Raw genomic sequence first — 13,341 nt, 5'->3', positions numbered from 1 at the left:
AATGCCTCGGGAGGGTGAAAATCTGTTACATGATTCTGTGAAGCCTGCAGCAATGGCCTCACATTAAGAAATGAAGGACATTAATTATACTTGGTGAAGCAGAAGTCATAATGTGTGAAAAGAGGAAAGGAAAACAGGTTAGTGAACTAAATCAGACCTGACTTCAGTGCCCGACAACACATCAAAATAATATTAAAGGCCTCCGCCGCCGCCGCTGCCGCGGCAGCGGCACAGCCTTCCGCGGAGAGTCTGAGGAGGCGCCGGCCAATGCAGCTCCGGCGCCTAGGCGCGAGGGCCCCGACCCCGCCGCCCCGCGTCCTCAAGATGGAGGCAGCGGGGCGGCGGCCTGAAGAAAGCGGCGCTGTGGGCATGGGAGTAGGGGTCTTGGTGGCCGGGGCGGCGGCGGGGCTGGATGTGGCTGCTGCTCAGGATCCTGGCGTCGGCCCTGCTGGGCTCCTTCCTCACGCTGCTCGCACAGTTCCTGCTGCTGGGCCGCAGGCAGCCCGAACCGCCGGCGGACGAGACGGCGCCGTCGCCCGCGCGGACCGCCTCGTCCGCTACATGGAGCCGGTGCGGCCTGTCCTGCAGGAGCACCTCTGTGGCGGCAGCAGGGCTGAGGAGCGGTCCTGCCGGGGCCTGAGGGCGGCGCGACCCCGGCCCCGAGTCCCCGTTCCCGCCGACGCGGGAGACCTGCCACTTTCTCAAGGCCCATCCTGTTCCTGTTCTCGGAGCTGCGGGACACCGCGCTGACCTGCCGCTGGGTCACCAAGAAGATCAAGGTGGAGTTCGAGGAGCTGCTGCAGACCAAGACGGCGGGCGCCTGCTGGAGGGGTGAGCCTGTGGGATGTGTTCCTGGGTGAGACATGCCCTTCGTCAAGACCATCCGGCTCCTGAGGCCTGTGGTGCCCTTGGCCACTGGGGAGCCTGACGCCCCGAGGGGGAGGCGCTGCCCGCCGCTTGCCCCAAGGAGCTGACCTTCCAGGCGGAGGTGGAGTACAACGGGGGCTTCCTCCTGGCCATCAACGTGGACCTGGTCTTCGGCAAGTCCGCCTACCTGTTCGTCAAACTGTCCCTAGTGGTGGGGAGGCTGCGCTTCGTGCTCACCCGCGTGCCCTTCACCCACTGGTTCTTCTCCTTCGTGGAGGACCCGCTGATTGACTTCAAGGTGCGCTCTCAGTTTGAAGGGCAGCCCATGCCCCAGCTCACCTCCATCATCGTCAACCAGCTCAATAAAATCATCAAGTGCAAGCACACGCTGCCCAATTACAAGATCAGGTTTAAGCCTTTTTTTCCATACCATACCTCGCAAGAATTTGAAGAAGATGAAGAGCATATCCGTATACAACAATGGGCACTTACTGAAGGATGTCTTAAGGTGACCTTGTTAGAATGTAGCAGATTACTCATTTTTGGATCCTATGATAGAGAAGCAACTATTCATTGCATGCTTGTGTTGAGCAGTGGAGTTTGGGAAGAAAAGCAAAGGAGTTCTATTAAGACGGTTGAATTAATAAAAGGGAATTTACAAAGTGTTGGACTTACACTTTGCCTTGTTCAGTCAACTGATGGATATGCCGTGCATATCATAATTGAAACTGTGGCCCCAAACTCACCTGCTGCAGTTGCAGATCTTCAGCGGGGAGTTCGACTCATTGCTTTTGGAGGTGTAAAAAATAAGGACACTGCAAGTGCTGAAGTTTATCAAGCAGGCTGGTAACTGAGTCCTTGTGTACTAGGAAAGGCCCATTGGCCACAGTAATCAAGATACTGTGCTGCAAGGCAATTCTGGCCAGTTGGAAGAAAACTTTTCGTCAAGCTCATGCCAACCAAGTTATGAAGAGGAAGCTGCAGGACTGGCAGTGGATGGTGAAAATAGAGAGCTGGATTCTGAATCTGAAGACTTGGCAAGTGATGTCAGAGTACAAAACGAGTTCAAAGATGAGGCACAAGCACTAAGTCACAGTCCCAAATGTACTCCAACAACACTTACTATTAAACCTCTTGATGCTATATCCCCAGTTTTAAACAGTAAATTAGTTGCAGGAAGTAACCAGCCACCAAAAATTCCATCCAAAGAAGGAAATAAACCGCTAGCCCTAAAAACTTCTGCGGTACTAGACTCAGCACAAGTGTCAAAACCCACCCAAGGATCCACTTTCAAACCACATGTGCCACCACGACCACAATTAAAAGTTCCTTTGCCTTCTGCTGACACCCCAAATCAGGCAGAACCAGACATTCTTGTTGAAAAGCCAGAGAAGGTGCTTCTTCCTCCTCCTGCAGATAAATCTGAAAAGCAAGCAAAAACTGTGGATCACATAGAAAATGTGACTACATCCAAGCAGTTTACAAAGCAAGAAGCGACTAAAGATTTTACTTCAGAAAGTTCCTGCCCTACTAAAGACAGTTTGTATGACCATCAGATGTGGGAATCATCAGAAATTCTTTATTGGAATACGCTGGGAAAGTGGACAAGAACCAGAGCATCCTGTTGGTTTGATATAGAAGCCTGCCACAGATACCTGAATATTGCACTGGATGCAGGGATCCTTTCAATGTTGGGGCACATTAGTTTAAAACTGAAGAGGTGGCTTTAGGATGCTTAGCCACATCAAATATGGAATACCTTTCAAAATTCAGGCTGGAAGCCCCTGCACCTAAGGCTATGGTCACTAGAACTGCATTATGCAATCTGAGTATGCAAAAGGGCTTCAATGACAAATTTTGCTTTGGTGACATTACTATTCACTTCAAATATTTGAAGGAAGGAGAACCAGACCACCATGTAGTCACTAATATAGAGAAAGAAAAAGAAGTTCATTTGGTTGAAGAAGTTTCTACCCTCCCTAAAGAGGAGCACTTTGTTGGACAGATGGGTTCATCAGAAAATAAACATAGTTTCCAGGATACTCAGTTCCAACACTCAACTTGATGTGATTACTGTAAAAAAAAAAGTTTGGACAAAAGCAGCTTCCCAGTGTATGTTCTGTGCTTATGTTTGCCATAAAAAAAATGTCAAGAAAAGTGTCTAGCTGAGACTCCTCTTTGTGCAGCAATTGAGAGGCGAATAGACTGAACCCTAAAAGACCTCAGGCTGGAAGGACAGGACCCCCTCTTGGGCCTGTCTCCTCATGTTGATGCCGTAGCTAACAAGTCAGTTAAGAAAACAACAGGTTTGACAAGGTACATTATCAATAAAAGCTCTCGTTTGCTTAATTTATGTCAAGTCTGTAAAACTCACTTTTCTGAACCAGGAACTGATCCCGTAGAACCTTCACCAAAACACAAATCCAACACACCAGAAATTGAAGGTGGTGACACAGAGGTCTGTGACCCAAACAGTCCTTCCAAAGGGGGAAACAGCTCAGGAATAAAGTTAGTGAGAAAGGAAGGTGGGCTGGATGATAGTTTTTTTGTTGTTTTTTTGGTTTTTTTTGGGGGGGTGCTGGGGATCGAACCCAGGGCCTTGTGCTTACAAGGCAAGCACTCTAGTGACTGAGCTATCTCCCCAGCCCCCTGAATGATAGTGTTTTCATTGCAGTTAAAGAAATTGGCTGTGATCTTTATAGGTGCTTGCCTACAGAGGAAAGGATTCAAAAGCTGGAGTTCATGTTGGATAACTACAGAATGAAATTGATCAGGATTTGGAACACAATAATTCCCTTGTTAAAGAAGAAAAAGAGACAACTGATTCAAGGAAAAATCACTTCTTTCTGCTGCTTTGGCTAAATTGGGTGAAAGACAACAAGCTCTCATGCTTCTTATGATCCACTATAGGGCAGGCATTGAAGATATTGAAACTTTAGAAAGTCTGTCTTTAGACCAGCATGCCAAAAAATAAGCAAGTACACAGATGATAAAGAAGAAGACCTCGATAGTGAACTAAGCCAATTGATAGACTCTCAGCCATTCAGCAGTATCTCAGATGATCTGTTTGGCCCATCTGAGTCTGTGTAACCAGCAGGCTGTGTCAACTTTCAAATGATTGGGGAAAAGATGCATCCAAAGTACCATGGATACAACCATGTTTCAGTCCTCTTGTAATGCACCTCAGCCTGCTTCTCCAGTTATTTACTTGTATAGGATCAGGAATGAAAGTTTGTTTTCCAGTAAAAATATGACCAGTTTAATAATTGGTTGTTTCAGGTTGCATTTATAGCTATGCTTTTTGGGGGTTTATACTGGGAATTTATTTTTACTAATTTATTTTTAACTTTTTCTAATTATGTAAGCTAATTTTTCACATTTATGTATGTGTAGTGTCTCACTGTGCTATTTTTCCTTCAACTTAGTTTTTGAATTAGTGTTCAATAGGATATTGTCCAGATTCTTAGTATTTTCATTTCCATCATGGTTATAACAACGGGTTTGCTGCATGCCCAAATTGACTACAGCAATCGTTGAGGGAACAGATTTTGAATCTTTTTGTTTTGTTTTGTTTTTTGTTATGAAGTTTGTCATCTCTACTTGTTTGAGATTTTTGTTATTTTGGAACCTTGTGGGGATTTTTTTTTGTCTTTGCCAAATATAATATGGAAGCAGATGCTGCAGCTTTAGTCTGTTATGCCAATTGAGTAAAATTATTTTTAACATAAAAAATAATATTTAAGAACTCTTTTTATCTATTTTTCTCCATTTGAAATGTTTTTAGTACTCTAATATGTAACTGTTTTTTGAGAACACCTGACAGGAAAGGTACCTTCCTAACAAATTTCCAAGTGTACTGTACAGTATTGTTAACTATGGGCAGTGTGTACTGCAGATCTCTACATTTTATATTCATCTTGTATGACTGAAATTTTATACTCACTTAACAGCAACTCCCAATTTTCTCCTCTGCCCAGTCTCTGGCAAACACCATTCTACTCTCTGCTCCATAAATTTCACTATTTTAGACACCTCTTGTAAGTAAGATCACACGTATTTGTCTTTCTCTGACTGGCAAATTTCTTTTAGCATAATGTCCTGTAGTTTTAACTATGTTGTAGAAAGTGTCCAAATTTCATTATTTTTATGATTGAATAATATTCCATTGTATGTGTGTACCATATTTTCTTTAGACACTCATCCTTTCAAGGACATTTAGGTTGTTTCTTTATCTTGGTTTTGTATCAATAATGCTGTAATGAACATGGAAGTCTAGAAATCTTTGAATCCTGATTTCAGTTCTTTTGGATATATACCTAGAAGCAGGATTAATGAATCCTACAATCATTCTGTTTTAATATTTTGAGGAAGGTTCATTCTGTTTTCCATAGTGGCTGCACCATTTTATACTCTCAACAGCAGTGCACAAGAGTTCCAACTTCTCTGCATTCTTACTAGCCCTTGCTATCTTGTTTTTTTGAGAATAGCCATATAAACATGTGTGAGGTGATAGCTCATTGTGAGTTTTGACTTGCATTTCCCTGATGATTAGTGATGTTGAGCATCTTTTCATATATGTGTTGGCCATTTTTATGTCTTCTTTGGAGAAATATCTAGTGCTATATTTACTCCCTTCTGAATGCTAATTAGTAGAAAGCAATAACTGACACTGCTTTTTTACATTATAATTCGAAGAGAATGTCATTCTGTGTGCCTCCTTCCTGTGGGCCAAATTTAGAACACAAAGAAATTGCCATACAGAGTAAGACTGTTGTGCATTCAGCCAGTGCACGGTTCGCAACAGAGGCTGAGGATGTGGGCCAGTTGGCATTGTCCTTCACATCAGCCTTTGTAATTAAGCATAACTCTAACCCTCTCAGAAACCATTTATGACTCTGTCATTCAAAAATGACTCAAATCCTTGCTACAATCATTTTTATTTTCTGCTTCACTATATCCTGGAATTCTGGGGTTTACCAAACAGGTCCCCTCAATCATACCATCCATTAATTTCCAAATGTGCTTAGGCCCTTCATTGAGCTCAAGTAAAGAGGAACTTTGTCATTAGAGACATCTGCCCACTCCTCAAATCCCCTATATTCTGTTACCCTAGTTGCCCTCCTCTACATCATCTTTACTTGTTATTTCATTCAAGAAATATGGCAACTACACTTATAGGGCTAAAGTTTTAGGATTGAATGGATGGGAATGAGTGAATCATCATCAAGCCATTTTTGGTGATTATTCACATTTTGGCGGCTGTTTTGGATCACATGCTAATTACTCCATGATCCCTTTCCTGGGTCTCAACTGACAAATCTTGACCCTTTCTTTAGCTTTACAATTGGAAATAGAAAATTTGATTCAACCCCAGGTCTGTTGCTTCCTGGATGTTTGACTTGGACCAAATCAGGTAACCTTTTCAAGTTTCCATTTCCTCACTTTTAAAACACAGATAAAAATGCCCATCAGAATTATTGTTAAATGAAAAAAATTCTGAAGTTGTAAAATTGAGAGACTTTCTTAAACTGATAATAGTGCAGTGGAGGTGTGACTTGTCTTTCCCAAATTCGATAGTATCATCTATTTCTTTTGTGTCTTTTCATAATAATTATTTTAGTGATAGAAATAGAGGTAATTTTATAATTTTCTTTACACTCAATTTATTTTTGCCTTTCTGAATGCCAAATGAGAAAGTTCACAGCAAAGCATATCTTCTTTCATGTCTCCTTTATTAAAAATAAATAAACAAATAAGTGGGTAGGAATAATTTATTTGGAAATCAATCTATAGGACTTGTTAGTAAAAATAGTGGTGCATACTGCAAAGACATATGGCTTGGAATCAAGCACTCCTGCATTCTTAACTCTACTTAGATTTAGATATCTACTTGCTGTGTTAACCTTGGGCCAGGTACCTAACTCTTCTAAATCTCAATGTCCTCATCTTTCAAATACACATTGTGATATTTATCTCCTAGGGTGCTGTGAATATTAACATAATTGTTATAGAAGTTCCCTTCAGCTCATATATCTTTTCATTTTTCTATTACAAAATCAAGCCAGACTTAATTTTGCCTCCTACATCTCCTTAAAATTTTAGGACTAAATAATGATACATTTGTCATGATATCTGCCTTAAAGTATCTTTAATATTCTCAGAATAAGACCACAATTTGATGAATGTAGGTCTGATGTTGATTCAGTTTTACATGTTTTTATTCTTTAAAATTCATAATGTATGTAGAGAAAATGCAGTACTCTAGGGTACTGTTATGGTTTGGATGTGCAGTGTCTCCCAAAAGCTCCAGTGCAAGACAAAGCAAGAAGGTTCAGAGGAGAAATGATTGAGTTTTGATAGTCTTAATTAATCCCTTGATAGGAATTAACTGAAGGGTAACTGAAGTGGTAGGGTGTGGCTACAGGAAGTGAGAATTGGGATGTAGCTTTGGGATATAAGTAAAGACCCCTCTCTCTACTTCTTGATCACCATGTGAGCTTATTCCCTCTGCCACATTTTTCTGCCATGATGTTTTGCCTCACCTAGAAACCCGAGAATGGAACCAGCTTTCTATGAACTAAGACCTCTAAAACTGAGAGCCCTCAAATAAACTTTTCCTCCTTTACAGTTGTTCTCGTCAGGTCTTTAAGTCACAGCAGCAAAAAAGCTGACTAAAACAGGTACTCTGAGAATCTCATTCACAATCTTCCTAGCAAGTGGGAAAGGAGTTTACTCTTTCAGCTTTGGATAGTGGAGATAATATTGAACTATGGATCAAGAGACCTGTACACTTTTATAGCTTAAGTAAAGCACTGTCTGCTACACCTTACATTCTTCATCTTTTATAAACAGAAGATGAATTGGATCATTCCTGAATCCTTTTAACTATTTAATTCACTGTTCTGCATTAATAACCCAAAATTTAGGAAGAGCAGCCCCCTGGCACATATATCACTTATTAGGTAATAGGTTGCACTACATGAAATTGTCATTTTTATAGATCTTAAATATCTAATACACACGACTTTATATAATTTGGTCTAATATTTCAGTACCACGTATTTCAATGTAATGGTTGAAAGACTCTTAGATTAATCTACCAATAGGGATTATCCTATAATTAAAAGGGGAATGTGTTTCTAACATCATTTTAACATATGATTTTTAAAAAGAATGAAATTGTCATTTTTATAGATCTTAAATATCTAATACACACGACTTTATATAATTTGGTCTAATATTTCAGTACCACGTATTTCAATGTAATGGTTGAAAGACTCTTAGATTAATCTACCAATAGGGATTATCCTATAATTAAAAGGGGAATGTGTTTCTAACATCATTTTAACATATGATTTTTAAAAAGAAACACCATTCAAATAAACTTTCCAGATTGCTCTTTTTTTTTTCTGACCACATGCCTTGATTCTATTGCATACTCTGTCTAAAAATGATGATTGTGGAGCAAAGCAGACCTCCAGGTTTGCTCAGAAAAGTTGTGTACCCATGTGAAACACATGACAAGACATCCAGGCCCAGCCTATCCTTGCTCTGAATGATAAATTTACCTTTCAAATGGTAATTGGAACAGAGTTGATGGTGTTAGGTTTTCAATTTCCAAAAAAAAAAAAAAAAAAAAAAAAACAATAATAAATCAGTGCATCTAGAAATACATTCTTAGGAAGTGTTCTCATTCTTTAACATTTCTTCACTATAATGTGTTCCAATGTATTAATGATCTGAAAATCCTAGAAGTATTCTTTGCAGTCCTCCATTTTTCCAAAGTATTAGGTAATCTTGATCAATTATTTAGCCCTCAATACTACACTTTCTTTAACTAAAAAACAAAATTTCATTTCTCAACCTAACTCACAATTCTGTTGTCATGAGTAAAATATACCACAATCTTAAGAAATTTCGTATGTACAAAGTGCATTCATTAGTTGTGCTTAATCAGCTGATTATAGATTTTTAAGACTTGTCAGGTTCATGCATCTTTTTCACTCACTATACAAGTATTCTCTATGCTATTTCTGACATATTGTCCTTCATATTCTATTGGAAGGTTTCCAGGGACAGGAGTTCACTTTGGTGCAAATCGATTCTTCACATTATTGAATAATTTTAATGTTAGCTTGCTTTCCCTTAGGCTGATTTGAAATCTTCTTCCTAAAATTTCTCCCCTTTTGTATTATTTATACTGTATGTGTTGATATAAAACAAATCAACTTCTACCTTATCATGATAACCACTGAAATATGTGAAGGAAGTTTTATGTTTTCCTTGTCATCTCTTTCTAGAGAAAACATTCCTTTAGCCTTACACTGTTTTTAAAATGCCTTTCTTTAGGCCCTGGCAACCATCCTCAAAGTTTTCCTTTTAATACGAATTCAGAAGTCAAACCTTGTCTTCTGAAGTGACCTGGCCAGTGCAGAAGTCAGAAGGAAAATTGCATGCCTTGTTCTGGGACCAGATACTGAAAAGACCCCTGCCCCACCAGCTCAGGCCTATTTTAAGAGAAAAAGAAAAATCATTAACGGGGCATGTTAAAGGAATTTATCTGAAGATTTAGCTAAGAAAGAGCAGGATAATTGGGAAAGTCAGAGGATGCCTAAACTAACCGGAGCTGATAAGCAGGAACTATAAAACTGTCCTGTAAAACTTCAGATACCAGATTCCTGACCAAGGACAGAGTAAATAGGATGAGATAACGAAGGACTGTAAATGACAAAGTAAAATTATGGCTTGTGAAGCATGGCATCTTAAGTTCTGAGCCGCTCTGACCTCCAAGAGGAGGGCTATCCTTAACAAGGTTCCTTCTCGGGTCAGCTCCCCTAGCCTTCACAGATAAGGTGAGAGAAGTCTGAGTTTATACATTCTTTACCATTTTTTACGACCCGTGCTGCGGGCAATTAGGGAAAGCCTGTGTTTATGCAGGTGCGGAAGAGAGGGGCTGCGGGCAATTTGGGGAAGCCTGTGTCTCCGCCTGTGTCTCTATCTTTCATCCCCCTCTCCAGTTAAAGTAAATTTATGGCTTCTCCAAGAATGTCTAAATGCTGGATTCAAAATAACCAATAAGAAATCTGTTGCTTACCGTGCGCGCGAAACCTGCCCCTTTACCCTATAAAAAACCTGTACCCCAAAGCCCCGTGTGCCAGTTCACCGCAGCTCCGGCTGAGGTTTCGCTGAGCACCCGCAGGCACCTGTGTAATCAATAAACTGCCTCTTGCTTTTGCAGCCAGGGATCACGTGAGTTCTTCCTTGGACAGGGGGTCTGAGGGTCTTTCAATACCAATGTTAACGTAGTCCAAAATGACCTATTTAAAATTACAGCTTCCACTTTTGATAAAAAAGTTTTTCCTTTTCCACCAACCTCTTGCTAAATAAAAACTATAAAACTGGATTGAATAACAAAACAGCAATCTAAAAGTGCTTGTAAATAAATACCCAAAAGTATGCATTAAACGATGTGGAAGTTGAACTTAGAAGTGAGGAGGACACTGGGTGTTTTTCATATTTTCCCCAACTTGTTTTCTGAGTGCAGTCCTCAATCAACACCATGTTGATTAATTAAATCAAGGAGTGAACTTTGTAAATGGAGGCTTAAAGAACCAGAGAAAAGAGTTAGGTTTCACTACAGCATCTGAAAAGGAAGAGGAAAATTCTGGAAAGGAGAGTGCTACAGAGGTGGAGCCCCAAATTCTGAAATGACTTTTGTTCATATATGTGGCTATACCCTGAAAGGTGCACAGGTAGAGCAGACTCCAAACAGTCCAGCTAAAGGTGGAAGAACTTAAGCGTGGCATACAACAGGCGGCACCACTATTAAGAATGGGAGTTTCATTTAGCTAACTGATCACTTGCTAAAACAAAATGCTTTACCTAAACTTCATGCCTATAAAAAATTAGCCCCAAATAATTATAGTTAAAATACAGATACATCAAACTATAAAGGGGTTAGAATAAAAGTAGGAGATGACCTCTGGGATCTAGCAATAGATAATTCTTAGACTTAACACCAAAATATAATCCCATTTAAAAAACTGGTAAATTGTACCAAATCAGAATTTAACACATTTGCTCTGAAAACACCCATGAGAAAATAAAAAGACAGCTACAGACTTCGATGTAACATTTACAAACGACATATTTGATCAAGAATGAGTAAGTAGAATATATTAAGATCTCTCAAAACCCAACATTACATAGAAGCAAAAATAGCCGATTCTGAAATGTGCAACAGAGGTGGTAAAGGCAGAACCCTCCGGAGCTCCGCCCTCGGGCCTGGGCGGACGCCGCGCAGGCTTTCTGCCCCTCCCTCGCTGGACGCAGGCGTGCGGGGCGGGCCTTCGGAGTCCACGAGTCTGGGAACCCTGGAGACCACCGGCGGCGGATAGCCGCGAAATCCCGAGGTGGTTAACCGGGTCTCACGGCGGCGGCGAGGAGAGGGAGCGCTAGCCTGGGGTGCGCGAGCCCGGCGCAGCCCGCTGGGAGCACAGGGGCGCGGGCGCGGGCGCGAGCGCGCGGATGGAGGACGCGTGGCCAGCCGGCTCGGAGCGGAGGCGGAAGCGGCCGAGTTGCGGGGGCGGCCCTGGGTGACGCTGCGGCCCTTCGAGCCCTTCTCCAGGGCGGCGGCGACTGGAGCTTCATCTGCTGCGAGAAAGAGGAGGTGGACCTACAGGACCTGCCCAGCGCCACCATCGCCTGCCACCTGGACCCCCGCGTGTTCCTGGACGGCCTGTGCCGGTGAGGGCTGGAACGGCGGAGGGCCGATACCTGTTGTCCACAGGAAACGGCGCGGGTAGCAGCGCCCAGGTCCGGCCGCCGGCAGGGCGGGCGGCGACCCCAGGGACTAGCCTCCAAGGGCCCTGCTCCTGGGGTGGCGCCCGGCCGCCCTGTTCCCTGAGCGCCTGCCAGCCGCGCGCAGCATTCAGAGAAGCTTCGGAGGCTCCGCTGGGCCAGGGCTCCTGGCTGCTTCCCAGCGAAGCCCCTGGGTCTGGTGTTTACTGGAGGGGAAGAATTAGCACTCCAATTGGCCAAGCAACCCCTGGGTCCCCCTGGGGCCTTAGCCACAGCCCTGCATTTACTAGGTATGGAAGGTGATCACCTCATTCCTGGGGAGAAGGAAACACGTTGAGCGGCAGTGTGACTCACTGTTCATAAATATGACAACGTCTGTGTATGATTCCAAGAAATGCCCGTGTTTGGGGGAGGCTGCACGGTTGCTGAAAGATCCTACGATTCTTTGGCCAGTTTTGGTCAAATGGTGTTAGGAGGAAGGGGACCATTTTCAAAACCATTTTATGCCTTAATTTTAAAAATGAATGGTTATGTGCTATTGGAGGAGCGGAAAATATTTTTTTTTCTCCATCTGGTCAAATACAGGTCAATTTAAGTCTATATATAGGTAGCACAGTAAACATACTTGATATTAGGGAACTCGAAGGTAATCTGTCTTTGAACAGCTTCTATTGTACAGCACGTTAGTATTTTCCCTACCGTGAATTCTGACCCGATAAACTCTTTTATCATCTTGTTCTGTGTATTCCGTTCTTGCATCTCCTTCCTGTTCTTTCTGGTTTCTAACTTCGTCCTACTTTTTTCTTTCTTTATCCCAACCCTTTTTTATTTAATTTCCCACGAACATTTATTGAACTCTTAGAACAGATTGTCCAATATGTTCTCAATCCTTAGGGAATTTCCAGTTTGGTGGTGGTGACTGTGGTAGTGACTATGTTTAATGGTGAATTTATGAGGAGTAGGACTCAGACTTTATGAGTATCTTCTGATGAGAATCAATTTATCTCATTTTATTAAGGGTGAGAAAATTAATAACGCCTGAACCATTTGGGAGGTACTTTGTGTTTAATTTTACATTCTTGATTCTGAGAAAAAAACTGAATGAGTTTAAAGGAAAGATCATTGTAAGAGGAGCAATTCAAGGAACATTTTGAAGGAGAAATGGCAAAATATGGCAACTAGAACTTAAGAGTGAGGGGAGGGTAGAAAAAGTCCACAATGGTGTACAGGTTTGAGTGTGAATCATGGGCATTGGGAGGCTTTACTCACATTAATAATAACAGGGGAACTTGTAATGGGAATGCAAACTGATGAGTTTAGTTACATGTGTGTTGACTATTAAGTGGCAGTAGGACATTCAAATAGGAATATGGACTTATATTCATATTATCATCTAAGAATTTTTAGTAGTTTATATTCTTAACTTTCTTCTAACGGTCTCCTTGCATTATAAATCTGTACTGTATAATCACTGAGGTAATTTTTAAGGATTTTATTATGTTCAAGCAGACAGATTATCATTGTTCTGTGATATACATGATCTTGTATTTTGGTTTGGTCTGAATTAGTTTGGGGTTATAATACACTGGTTATTAATAAAGGAGGAGACATTGTTTTAACATTTGACTTAATGAAACAGAAATAGAAAACATTACATAGGAGTGATGTAATTGA

At 41.6% G+C, this 13,341-nt stretch overlaps 1 pseudogene; it reads left to right on the top strand.

Annotated features, from left to right (window-relative positions):
* Nucleotides 1-412: 412 nt before the first annotated feature.
* On the top strand, nucleotides 413-3,957 carry LOC124974364 (PDZ domain-containing protein 8-like; annotated as a pseudogene).
* Nucleotides 3,958-13,341: the final 9,384 nt, after the last annotated feature.

This window comes from Sciurus carolinensis, unplaced genomic scaffold, assembly GCF_902686445.1.
Source record: "Sciurus carolinensis unplaced genomic scaffold, mSciCar1.2, whole genome shotgun sequence".
NCBI classification, from domain to species: Eukaryota; Metazoa; Chordata; class Mammalia; order Rodentia; family Sciuridae; genus Sciurus; species Sciurus carolinensis.
This window is presented reverse-complemented; position numbering and strand designations above follow the sequence as displayed.